Source organism: Camelina sativa, chromosome 5 (genome assembly GCF_000633955.1).
Source record: "Camelina sativa cultivar DH55 chromosome 5, Cs, whole genome shotgun sequence".
NCBI lineage: Eukaryota > Viridiplantae > Streptophyta > Magnoliopsida > Brassicales > Brassicaceae > Camelina > Camelina sativa.
In genome coordinates, this window is record NC_025689.1 from 31,094,985 (window position 1) to 31,107,594 (window position 12,610).

Here is a 12,610-nt window from a genome sequence, read left to right on the forward strand (position 1 = left end):
GTCTGAGTAGCTTTTGCCAAGAGATTGGATTAGCTAAGTTGTGATGTTCATTGTTTAGGGATACTTTGCTTGTGATATGTTAAACACTCCTTAGACTAGGATATTCCACCGACATCAATTACCCCATCCTTAGGACTTCTTTCTTTCCGATTTTTATTACATTCCTGGAACTGTTTCGTTTGTTCATGCTTAGAATCGTTTACGTTTTCATTCACTTTCGCTTCTTGTCATGCATTCTTGTTTCTAGTTCTGTGACTCATTTCCGTTTCGCATTTTGATCATTCTAGGACTGTTAGATAAAAACACTCTTTGAATTGGCTTAACTTGTGACTTCTTGATTGCATCTTGAGTGATAGTAAACTTCCCCAACTGGATTGACACCTTAAGTATTACAACGCATAAGGTTAATTGAACTGACTAGGAGACACAAAAATCTTAGTATCAGAATATAAAACAAAATTGTAATATAATTATCAGATCAATTTTTTTTAACTCTCACTTACATCCAACAAAATTGTAATACATTTATTTTAGAACAATAATAATTATATTTAGTTTTTGATTCAACATATAATTATATAAAAATCACTATTTTTATTTAATTCAAATATGTACTTTAAAGATTTTTCTATATAAAAAACAAATTGATTTTTTTTCTATATAGCTTTTATTACAAGCGTTAAAAAATTATAACTAAACCTAGCAATATATCTTAAACTAAAGGGAATATAAAAAAAGTTTTTTAAGAAAAAAATCTTTGGGAATCGTATTTTAAAACTTTGATTGCACTTCATATGATTTTATAGGAAATATGTTTTTTATACTTTCAAAAAAAATTAGTTTTTAATTATTAAATACTCTAGGTTATGTGTTAGTTTATATGAAAAAAAAATTATATTTATATCACATAGTAAAATTTTGTTTTATTATGAATAATATTTTATTACCTCAAATGCTCAAAAATACTAATGAAAATTATTATCAATGTTGAACAATAAAAAACAAATAACTTTAAGAGATATGTATAATGTATGTATGATTATATTTAAATAAGTTATATATGATTTAAATAAATAAAAGTGTAAAAAATGTTAATGACATTTAAATTATTTTGTTAAGTTTTTTCTGATTATCAAATAAATTTAAATTAATTAATATATTCTATTATACAACAATCCACGCATTTGCGCGGGATATTACCTAGTGGTCTTAGAAACTAATGTTTCACTTCAATTTTATTTTGATGATTAGAATTTTATAAAGACAATTATTTTACTCCACCGTGCAATTAAAATCATACTTATATAATTGACCAAAAATATCTAGTTCAAATGCTTTAGTAATTTTGAATTTGTTCTAAATTATAACATAAACAAATCTTCGAGGTGTGGTTTCACCTACCGAGATGAGTTAAAATTTTCCTTAGAAAGCTGAAGACATTGTAAAGACTAGATCTGCTCTTGTATGCAACATTGTGGCCATTATGATGATGATGACTCAAGTTCTTTCATCGCCTTCCTCACTGGTATCATCGCTCACATACTCACCTCGCAGAGTGATTAAAGCTTCACGTGATCATCTTCATGCTTCCTTCAGGCTCCTCCTCCTCCAACAGCTTATGTTCATGTGGAAGAAAACGTTTTCTTGAAGCAGCTACCCCGAAGATGCCTTTTCTTCCCATATGTTCTCCTAATGCTTCACGTTCCAAGGTGATTTTTATTTCTATAGATCTTTCTCCTAGATGCCTGCTTTTGTGTATAGGCTTATTACTCTTTACTTGTGTGACACGATTTTACTAGTAAAAATTGTGTTTCTTTGGCACAAATATTGTGGCTTTTTTAACGCGTTGTCTCCAAACGCCAAGTTTGGTACTCTGAATGATAAATTAAGTACTATTATATACTTGACGTGTGGATGAAATGTAATTGACCAAAATTCATCTACATCAGGACGATACCGAAACATTTCAGCCTCAGAGGCCAGATTGGTATAAAGAGTTTTTTGCTTGGTTCTTGAGCACAGGAAGGCGATCTTATGAAGCAGAGGTCAGTCTTTGTGACTTGAATGCATCGTTCTTTGATCCATTTCTTGAAATCTCAGTATGTCTTTTTAGTTATACCTTCTCATAACCGGAGTTTTCCTGTTTTATGTTTGTTGCTAATTAAGATCACCAATTACAAGAAGAAACTATTCGATCATTTGGCTGGTAAAGCAGAAACAATACTGGAGATTGGTGTTGGTACCGGTCCTAATCTGAAGTACTATCCGGGTAATGAAAACATCTGTGTTTTTGGTATGGACCCGAATCAGAAAATGGAAAACTACGCTTGTGAATCTGCAAGAGAAGCCGGGATGAAACCTGAAAACTTTAGATTTATGCAAGGAGTAAGTGTTACGGATCTGTTTAGTGTTGTGTGAGCTCTCCTCTTTATAATCCCTTGATATTGACTTCTCTGTCGTTTATCTTGTCTGTCCATAGGTTGGAGAAGCTATACCATTAGAAGATGACTCTGTGGATGCAGTGGTTGCAACACTTGTTTTATGCTCTGTCTCAGATGTCACTCAAACACTCAATGGTAATTCTATCTACTTGTATCATAACTAGAACCTATATAGTATGCTGAAACATAGTTTCCATGGAGTATTTATTTTATTTTTTTTCAGAGATCAAGCGAGTGCTGAAGCCGGGAGGGATCTTCCTATTCATTGAGCATGTTGCGGCTGAAGGTATTTCACATAGATCAAACCTTCTGAAATCAAACTGTAAGACAAAATATGAAAATGCAAAGTTTGTTTTTTTTTGGGGTGTAGATGGATCTTTTTTTAGGCATGTTCAGAATGTTTTGGATCCAGTACAGCAAATAGTTGTAGATGGATGCCATCTGACAAGAAAAACCGACTTACACATTTTGGCTGCCGGTTTTGGTGGTGGTGCAGAGATCAACAATACGGCAATCTATAGTTTCCCTTGGATTATAAGACCTCATGTCTATGGAGTAGCGTACAAGTAAGGCTCATGCCTAGTCATATCTTGACTTCATTTTCCTTTTTTATGCAAATTGATTCCCAGTATTTGAAACATTTTGCCACTCCTGTTGTGTAAGATAAATGTGGCCCTATGAAAACATTTTTGCCAACTGGTTGGCTTTGTTGGGTTTATATGTGAACTAAACCTGGCCTAGTTTGGGCTAAAACTTATGAGATAAATCAAAAGCCCATGCTTGGTCATGGACTCGTGTGTAAGATTTGAGAGATGGACATGCATCATGTTTGGTTTAGAAGAAGTTCTTTTATGATTAGTGCTTAATATTCTCTCCACAGTCTCCACTCTAACATGTCATGCATGTAAATACTTGACCCCTCTTTCTAACAGAAATGTGTATAATTAAAGACTACACAACAATTTTTTCTTTTGTAAATTGTCAGTTAATGTCAGATACGGGAAGAAAAAAAAATTCGTCTCTGTGGGGTGTACTGGTGTAGCCTCTGCAGCAACGGAAGTGAGAACAAAAGGTTAGAAACATGTTGCATGTTCCCAAAGTTGCACATGAGAGGTTCACGTCATTGTCATTATCGACGTTCCTTACTAGGCACCGTTTATTTTGACGTACCCGCCGCTCCAATTTTTCTATTTTAAAAGTTTTCTAAAGGGTTTATCATAGGAAAAAAATTAATATTATCATTGTTAATATATATTTCTGTATGGTATGTAAGTTTTTAAAATCAGTTTTGGTTCTTTCGGTTTAGCAATTAGCATCAAATTTGGATTTAGTTTAGGTTCGGATCAATGGATTTTAGTTTTGGTTTCTATGTCCACCCCTACTTTATCACATCATTTTTCCTTTTATCCTTGCATATTTTAAAAGAATATGGAAGGTCTATATATGTCGTCGTTAGGAATAGACAAATACATACCTATCTCGATCTATTCATACAAGAAGTCGTTTTCCTAAACCAACTTACACATATCTTTTCTTTTTCTCATTATATTAGTTAGAATCCCTACCAGAATAACTGATAGTCGTCGAGACTCTTAACAACATATTGAAAGATATATTTCTTATTTTACAAATATTTTGTTGACAATTTTAAAGGAAATCGCTTAAATAAAAAATGAATAATGGCCAAAATTGATTTAATTTAGGAATACATGAAAATACCACCGTTAAGCAACATAAAAAATTAATTCAAGCAAAATACAATTTTTGCAAACATTTGTCGATGTGTTTATTAAAAAACATTTTGGTGTATTTAAGAAAACAGTTTTCTTTATTTGTAGTAAAGGAATAGATAATGGTTTAGCAAGTGACGATTTGATGAGAATGACTAATTTTTGTGGCTCGCCTTATGAGTAAAATATATATACATATTATTTTGTGTGGTTCCTTCTGTTCATTCAAGTGTTCCACGATATGTAGGGACCAATTTTACTTCTTTTCACGTGACATGTTTGGGCTGATGTGCACAAGAGTAACACGATGAATATATATGAGATAAATCGGATTTTAAGAAAGTAATAATATTAAAGACTTATTCGTTAAAACATTTGTATGAAAATAGAGGCTTAGGTTTGTAGGCTGACCATATGTCTCAGTGGAAAACGATTAATATTTATAACGGTATCTTATCCAAGATTTTATAAAGAATCATAATCATTGACATTTTTATCAAACAAAGAAATAAATTGATGGGAAAGCTTTTATTTAATTGGTCCCTGCGCTAGATATAGCCATGTTCGTAGGGTCATGCATTCTCGATCGACTTGATTCAATTTTAGGAGGTGAGGAATTTTTACAAACAAAGAACAAAGATTTCCTCAGATATTGTTACACAAGAGGAAAAATATATGTTTTCTTTTTTTTTTCCTAGATATATGTTGGTGTTTACTTTTTAGAATTCTTGGATGTTTAATAGTTACAGAAACAGGGAGGCTCAAGAAATACATTTTGATACGTAGAGTATATATAATGTGAAATCTTGCGAAATTTGAACTTTGTTGATATATACTCCCTCCATTTCATAGGTTTTTCTTTGTTTCATAATATAAAATGTTTTCAACTTTTAAAGTAACTTTTAGATTATTTTTATATTTTTTATTATTTATTTTATGCAGTTTTGTTTATGATTAGTTGAATTTTTTTAAAGTGATTATTTCTTAACCTGCATGCTTTCACTCAAAACATCTTATATTTTGAAACGGAGAAAGTATATCCTTGATAAAGAGAATCAAAAGATATGTTAATTATTAGGGTTTAGGCATTAAGCACATATGTGTAGCGTCGCTATTGGAGGCGCAACTTGGTTTTAACTTAGGCATGTGCCAAACATAAGGCCAACATTTAAAGACCCCTTTTGAAAAGGAACGTTATCAAAAAAGTTATAAAACCACTCAGAAACATATGTGTTAAACGATATCAGACCTAAAATTCCTTATCCTAAATTTGTCTAATTGCCGTCAAAATTGTATAATTAAAACAAAATCCTTTATATGGAGAGTTAATCAAAACAAAATCCTTAATTCAGTTGGGGTGGCTGGTGGTGAGTTAGCTATATTCTGATTAATGTATTTTATTTTTCTAGTAAGATAATATTGATCTTTGATGTACTTTGATTATTGGGTTCGGTTTGGTTTAGTCGCACTAGTTAGATTTTAGTTTCGGTACAAAATAACTCTACATTTAAATTTAAAATAGGATTGGATTATGTAGATGTTGAATAATTTAATTTTAGGTTTCGTTCGCGCTTTTTATGGCCATCCCTAGATTAACGGTCATGCAGAGAAAAAAAAAATATATGCGTCTTGATCATTGTGTAGTAATATTCAATCCACTTTGATCAACTGATACAGCAGCACTGAAGACTGAAGCGAGGCCATCGCCAACAGTCACCACCACTCATATCAATAATAAGTTTGACTTGTCAAACATAACATGTTCGACATTTGCTTATTTAGAGGTTTTGAGATACTTTTTTTTTTTTTCTTTTCAAATATCTTAGTCAACATACCAACTAGGTCTGGGCGTTCGGATATCGGATCGCATTCGGTTCGGATATTTTAAATGTTGGATTTTTTGGATATTGGTTCTAACATCCATTTGGATATTCAAAATATTTGGATCATTTTGGTTCGGATAAGTCAAATTTTGGATCGGTTCGGGTATATTGTCGATAACCAAATTTATTGGATAAAGTTTTATTCGGATACTTTTTAATACGATTGTATCCAAAAAACTATACTAACCGAGTATGTGAAAAATATATAAATAAAACAAATAACAAGTTTAAAGTTTAAACTAACATAAAATTATACCAATACTTAAAAATGCGACGTACTAACATCCAAAGTGAGACATAAGACCGTGTCAATGATAAAAAATAAAAACCAAAGTAAACAATAACGTAGATATAGGAGTATATCTACGATTCATGTATATTGTATATAGTTAGGTGTGTATATGTATATTACAATTCATGTATATTGTATATAGTTACGTATACATCTATCTTTATAAAGTTGTTTTATATTTTCGGTTATATTCGGATATCTATTGGATATCGGTTCAGGTCGGATTTAATCCGATATCCAAAAGTAACGAAAAGAAAAATCAATCGGTTATTTCCTCAATATCGGTTCGGTTTTTATCCGATTTTTTGGTTTGTATTCAGTTCGGATTTTCGGATTCGGATTTTATGCCCAGGCCTAATACCAACATTATAGAACACTAGAGTCAATTGAGAGATTTATTTCGGAATATGAAATGAAAACGGATCTAATTTTACCTTTGGTGACTATGTGAGTAAACACAAGATGATCATAATGTCACTATAAGTACAAGAATAAAAAGAAAAAGCATTTGATTGGATAACCTTAATATTGGCTACGTTTTCTTAAAAAAAGTTAAAAGAAAAGGAAAAAAAAAAAGAGAGGTGAAAAGCCGAATTCAATTACTCAAATTTGTTTTCGCTATTTCTTATCACTAATTTTTGTTCATACTTTTCAAGTTTGGGTCACTCTAAAAGTTTAGTATTGGTTCAGAGTAGTTTATCGTAAACCGGGTGGGTTAAAATGGCAAACCAAAAACTGAAATGTTCACAAATTGGGCCTTAACTACAAGGGTCAAAAAGTAACCAGGTGGAGAACACTGACCTCAAACAATTTAGAAAGATAATTATAGGTTAACTAGATTAAGGATTTGACGTAGATGAACTTCAAAATTGTGTACAGAAACGAATTCAATAACAAAGCAATAGTTTTTTTTGGTTGAAATGTTAAATTTATAAATTAATTAAAAAGTTATGTACATGGAGAAGGACCTTACATAGTTACATGGGCTTCTTAAGCATAGAAGATGTCAACTTCATTAAACAAACCTTTAGTTGTAGAAAAGCTACCAAGAGAACTTCAAAATCATCATATAATAAAAGTAGGAGTGGATTTTGTGAATATCATTGGTTTAAATGTGAATGGGAAAATATCGGGTTAGTTGGGAACTGGTTTTATCAAACGCAAAAACAGATAGAACTTATTTATCACTATGTTTTATAGAAAGAAAGAAAAAATACAATGTAAATGTTTAATATTTTCTCTTGTCATACAAAAAGGCCCCGCAGATTACGGCTAATTTAAAGAGCAACCAAGCAGGTGGATTTTGATTATATAACTTGGTATGTTTGACGTCTTTATTCGGATATTTTGTTTCTTACTTCCTAAACTGCCATATTCCAGATCATGCATCCTTTAATATTTTTTCTAGTCGATCTTAAGCCATTAACAAAACCTAGTTTTCAAAACGACATCCATTTATCTTTACAAACCCATTTTAAAAAGTTATAATTTTTACATTACGGTGAATAAAATAACATAATTATAACCAATTTATAATTATTTCTTTGTGTTTGATAGAAATTTATAGAATTATACAGAAATTATAATGGTTATCTCGTGGTTAGTCAAGACCATATGTTATTTATATGACGTACAACTTTAATAGCTGCAGGATATACCGCATGACTATAATTTATAAAATTGTCTGAATTACTACTATCCTAAATTTCTTGAATATTAGACAAATGGAAGAACGAGACGATAATAAAATGTTAAGTAAAATTCAGAAACCAAAAATGGCCACTGACGATGGAGGTGGTATTCCACAGGAAGATATGGACTATTGTTTAATCTTGTTTGGCCAAAAACGAAATGTAGCAACAAATTAACGTAATTTCCCTTTTCATTGTCATTATATATGGTAGCATGCTAGCGAGTGAGTGATACAGAATGATGTGAACGTTGGTCCATGATCTATCCGTTTGGCCACTGAAAAATACATTTTAACTATGCTTCGGAAGATTGACAAAGTTCAAGGATATCAGAATTTTGCTTTTGTTATAACTATAACTAAATTTTAATCCGTGATACACCACATTTATATAATTTTTTATGATTATCTATAATTTATATTGTATTTGTTTGTTAAATTGTGGTTGTTTTGTAAATAAAGGATAACTAAAATTTTCAGTCGCTTAAGGAATAATTAAAAATTTCAGCCATTCAAACGGCTAAAATGTTAATATTAATTTTTAACCTGCGGTACACTGTGTGACTATTTTTTTGTTAAATTTAGTTTGTTTTATTTATTGTTTGAGATTCTATTTGTTTTTTTAGTTATTAGAACAAAAAATAAAGGATTTAAATACATAATAAGTAATTTCTAAGCTGTGATTAAGTCATATTTTCATAATGATTTACTTATTTTACAAAATCTTAGTTAAAGTAAGTTGATTTGATATGTCCAATATTCTAATATTAGTAGTGTTGACAAATAATAAAATAAAGATTTAACCCGTGTTTATGCACAAATTTAATGATATTTTATTAATTCCAACATGTCTTCTTTATAACTTGTCCTACTATATAACAACATTGTATAATATTTTCAACTTTTTATAAGCTTTTATTTATAATATTTTACAGTTTTTATTAAGTATATATATATATATATACATATATCAAAAATATGATTTAAAAAAATGAGAATCAAAGTTTTTATCTATACTAACATTTTTATCTACATTAAGAATCGAAGCTAACATGTTTTGAAAAACAAAATATGATTAAATTGTTGTTTTCTTTGTTTACAAAGAATTTAGAGATATAATATCTTCAAAAAACAATAGAAGGTGTCATTAATATAGTATAGCTTCTGTTTCAATAAAATATTGATTGCAGTTTGTTACATTTCTATTAAGAATAAAATGTAAAATATTTAGGAAACAAAATCTGATGTAATTGTTATTTTAGGAAATTTTCTAAGAGTTAAGATTGTAAATATTTTTTTAAATAACTACAACTAAAAGGGCATAATATAAAATGTACTTAAAAAACGTTAATATAGATACTTCCTCCATTTCATATATATAAGATGTTTTAGAGGTTTTTTTGTTTCATAATATAGTAAGTTTTTAATTTTGGTAACTTTTAGATTAATTTTATATTTTATTATTATTTATATTATGTAGTCTTGTTTGTTTATTATTGATTAAACTTTTTAAAAGTAGACACTTTTTATTATGCGTGCTTTTAACTAAAACATCTTATATTTTGAAACGGAGAGAGTATAACTTACCACATTTTTTGAAACAAAATAAAAAAAAAATGTACCATATTATATATAAGATGAAAAGTTATAAAACGAAATATTAAATAACATCGGCAAAGAGATATTCGGATAAAACAAATATTTAAAATGGGTATTGGGGAAGAAACCAATTTGGGAGATTTGGTATGAAAGAAAACCCTTTTAACAAAAAAAATTTGGTATCAAACAATAAATAAGTAATTAATCAAAAGAGTCGTAAGCAATTTACATGATTATGACTTAAGCACATGAAGCCGACTTTAAGATTTGATACATCTCACATGGTCATCACAATGGTGTAACGTCACCCACGTTTCCAAAAGTGAATTTTGTTTATCTTTAGCTAACCTTAAAGTTATACTATAATTTAGGGTGATAAATTGGTAAGAATATGAGACTCCATAAACTTTTTTTTCCCTCCATAATTTATTTATTAGACTTATGAAAGAAAATTATTTCTATAGTTCTTGGTTATATATCGAAGTTAATATGTAGCCTTGGTTAATGATATTCATGACAGTTCAATAATCTTTTTATACATTAAGAAACTTGTATACATTACACATGCGCTCAGTCCATATACGTACTAAAAGATTGAGTACAGTTTGGATTACGTAGCTCATTACTATCCACGTAAAAAGTGACGGAACCGTCATTGCATGATTGCAATGTGATGGGTTTTGTTTTCCTTTCCGGATTATTCGTTGTAACGTCTTCTTCTAATCAAAATGTCTTAATTAATTAGTATGCGTAATACGCTTTGCTTTATTTCCTTACTTTTTTTTTTTTTTGCTTTTTAAATATCATTTCATTTTCCCAAACAGAAAAAGTCATTTTAGTAAAAGGCTATGCCGCATTAGCATAATAGTTACTTGGGATGGCGACGCATCCATTAATAAAAGGAAAAATGATTGCCAACTACGTCAAGTATAGGCCAACACATCGCCACACATACAAACAATATAAATGTTTTGTTACCTACATGAACTATTGTCATTACATAAGGACATGCATAAACAAACATGAGTTATGTGTACAACACCATAACCATCTAATTCTGATGATTTGTTTGCCGGAATCCGGTGTTGACCGGCGTTGACCGATATTGACCGGCGTTGACCAATTTTTTCTTTTTCATAAACAATAAAAATCAACAAAATAATTACATAACTTTACTAAAAGATTATATAATAAAATTTTACTACAAAATAGTATAACATATATACATTTTCCTTTTGTAAATTCAAAAGTTAGTTTTAAATTTTATACCATATTATATTTATTATATACAAAAGGGAAATGTATATTTGTTATGTACCATATTATATTTGTTATATACAAAAGGAAAATGTATATTTGTTATAATACTTTGTAGTAAAATTTTGTTATATACAAAAATTTCCTTTTATATAACAAATATAATATGATATATAACAAATGATGAGACATATAATTTTTTCTTAAAATCTTTTGGCTTAAAAATGTTCATAGACTTTTTATAATTGAGTCTAATTTGTTTTTTTTTGTTAAAGTATATTGTACCTTGCTATATAACCTTTGATTTACCATTATTTTTATATACTTGTTATATAAAAATATTTAATAGCATGCTACATAATAAAATATAATAGGGTATACAAATGATATGGTATAAACTTAAAAACCAAATTTTGAATTTATAAAAGGAAAATGTATATTTGTTGTATTATTTTGTAGTAAAAATTTATTATATAATTTTTTAGTAGAGTTATGTAATTTTTTAAAACTTTTGTTTTTTTTAAACTTTTGTTTTTTGTAAAAAATAAATAAAATTTTTAATTTTTTGGTCAGTACCGGTCAACATTGGTCAATGCCGGTCAATACCGGTCAACACCAGATTCCGGCAAACAAATCATCGGAATTAGATGGTTATGGTGTTGTACACATAACTCATGTTTGTTTATGCATGTCCTTATGTAATAACAATAGTTCATGTAGCTAACAAAACATTTATATTATTTGTATGTGTGGCTATGTGTTGGCCAATACTTGGCGTAGCTGGCAAACATTTTTCCTTAATAAAATCGAAATCGTTTCTAAGAAAAAATTGGTTAAATTCACTACTCAGTACTCACAGTCACAGATAAACTATTAGGAAAAGGACCACAGAAGATGAGAAGAAGCAAGTGTCTCGTCAGAGAATCCTTAGTAGAAATAGTGAAAAAAGACCGGGTAGATAAATTATGAGATTTATCATTGAGAAGAATTTATAAAAGACCGGGCAACCATGTTTGTGATTTTTAAAAGATATACTTTTTTCCTTATTTGAGAATATAATATTAATATATATATATATCTCTTGAAAATTTTCTACTTCTCTCTAAAAGTATATATGTGAAATTAATTTTACAGAATTGAAACAATTTTAAATATCATCAATAATATAGTATTCCATACATATTTCTCACAAACATAACCTTAGTTGTGTGTTTAATTGTTGTATCTTTTTCGAAATTGATATATCATGGTTTTTGTATTTTTTAACCATGATATAAGTAGTCTTTTTAGAATATTTTAATGTATTTTTAGGTTCTTTGTGAGTCTTTACAGGATTTATAGGATTTTGGCATGGATGAAGCAAAGTGGAGCAATATGGGACGTTTTGGAGTATTGAACCAAAGGAAATCAACTTGAAGATAACCAAGGGTGGTGTCGATCGACACCCCTTTTAGCCGACACAAGAAGCCTAAGTTTTACAAAGTTTTCCATATTTACATCATTAGTCCCTATACGTGTTTTAGAACATAAATAGAATTTTTAGGTTATTGTTTAGACTTAAGCTTTATTTTCTGTAACTTTTTGAGATAGAGGTTTTGAGAGTTATCGGAGAGACGGATCTAAACTCATATGTAGAGAGAAGATTTCTAAACTCCCTATCTATTATTTTAATTTCTATTGTTTATTATTCAGAAATATGTTTTGTTCTTCATTGAATA

At 29.3% G+C, this 12,610-nt stretch overlaps 1 pseudogene; it reads left to right on the forward strand.

The window, feature by feature from the left end:
- LOC104788016 lies at positions 1,487-3,303 on the forward strand (annotated as a pseudogene).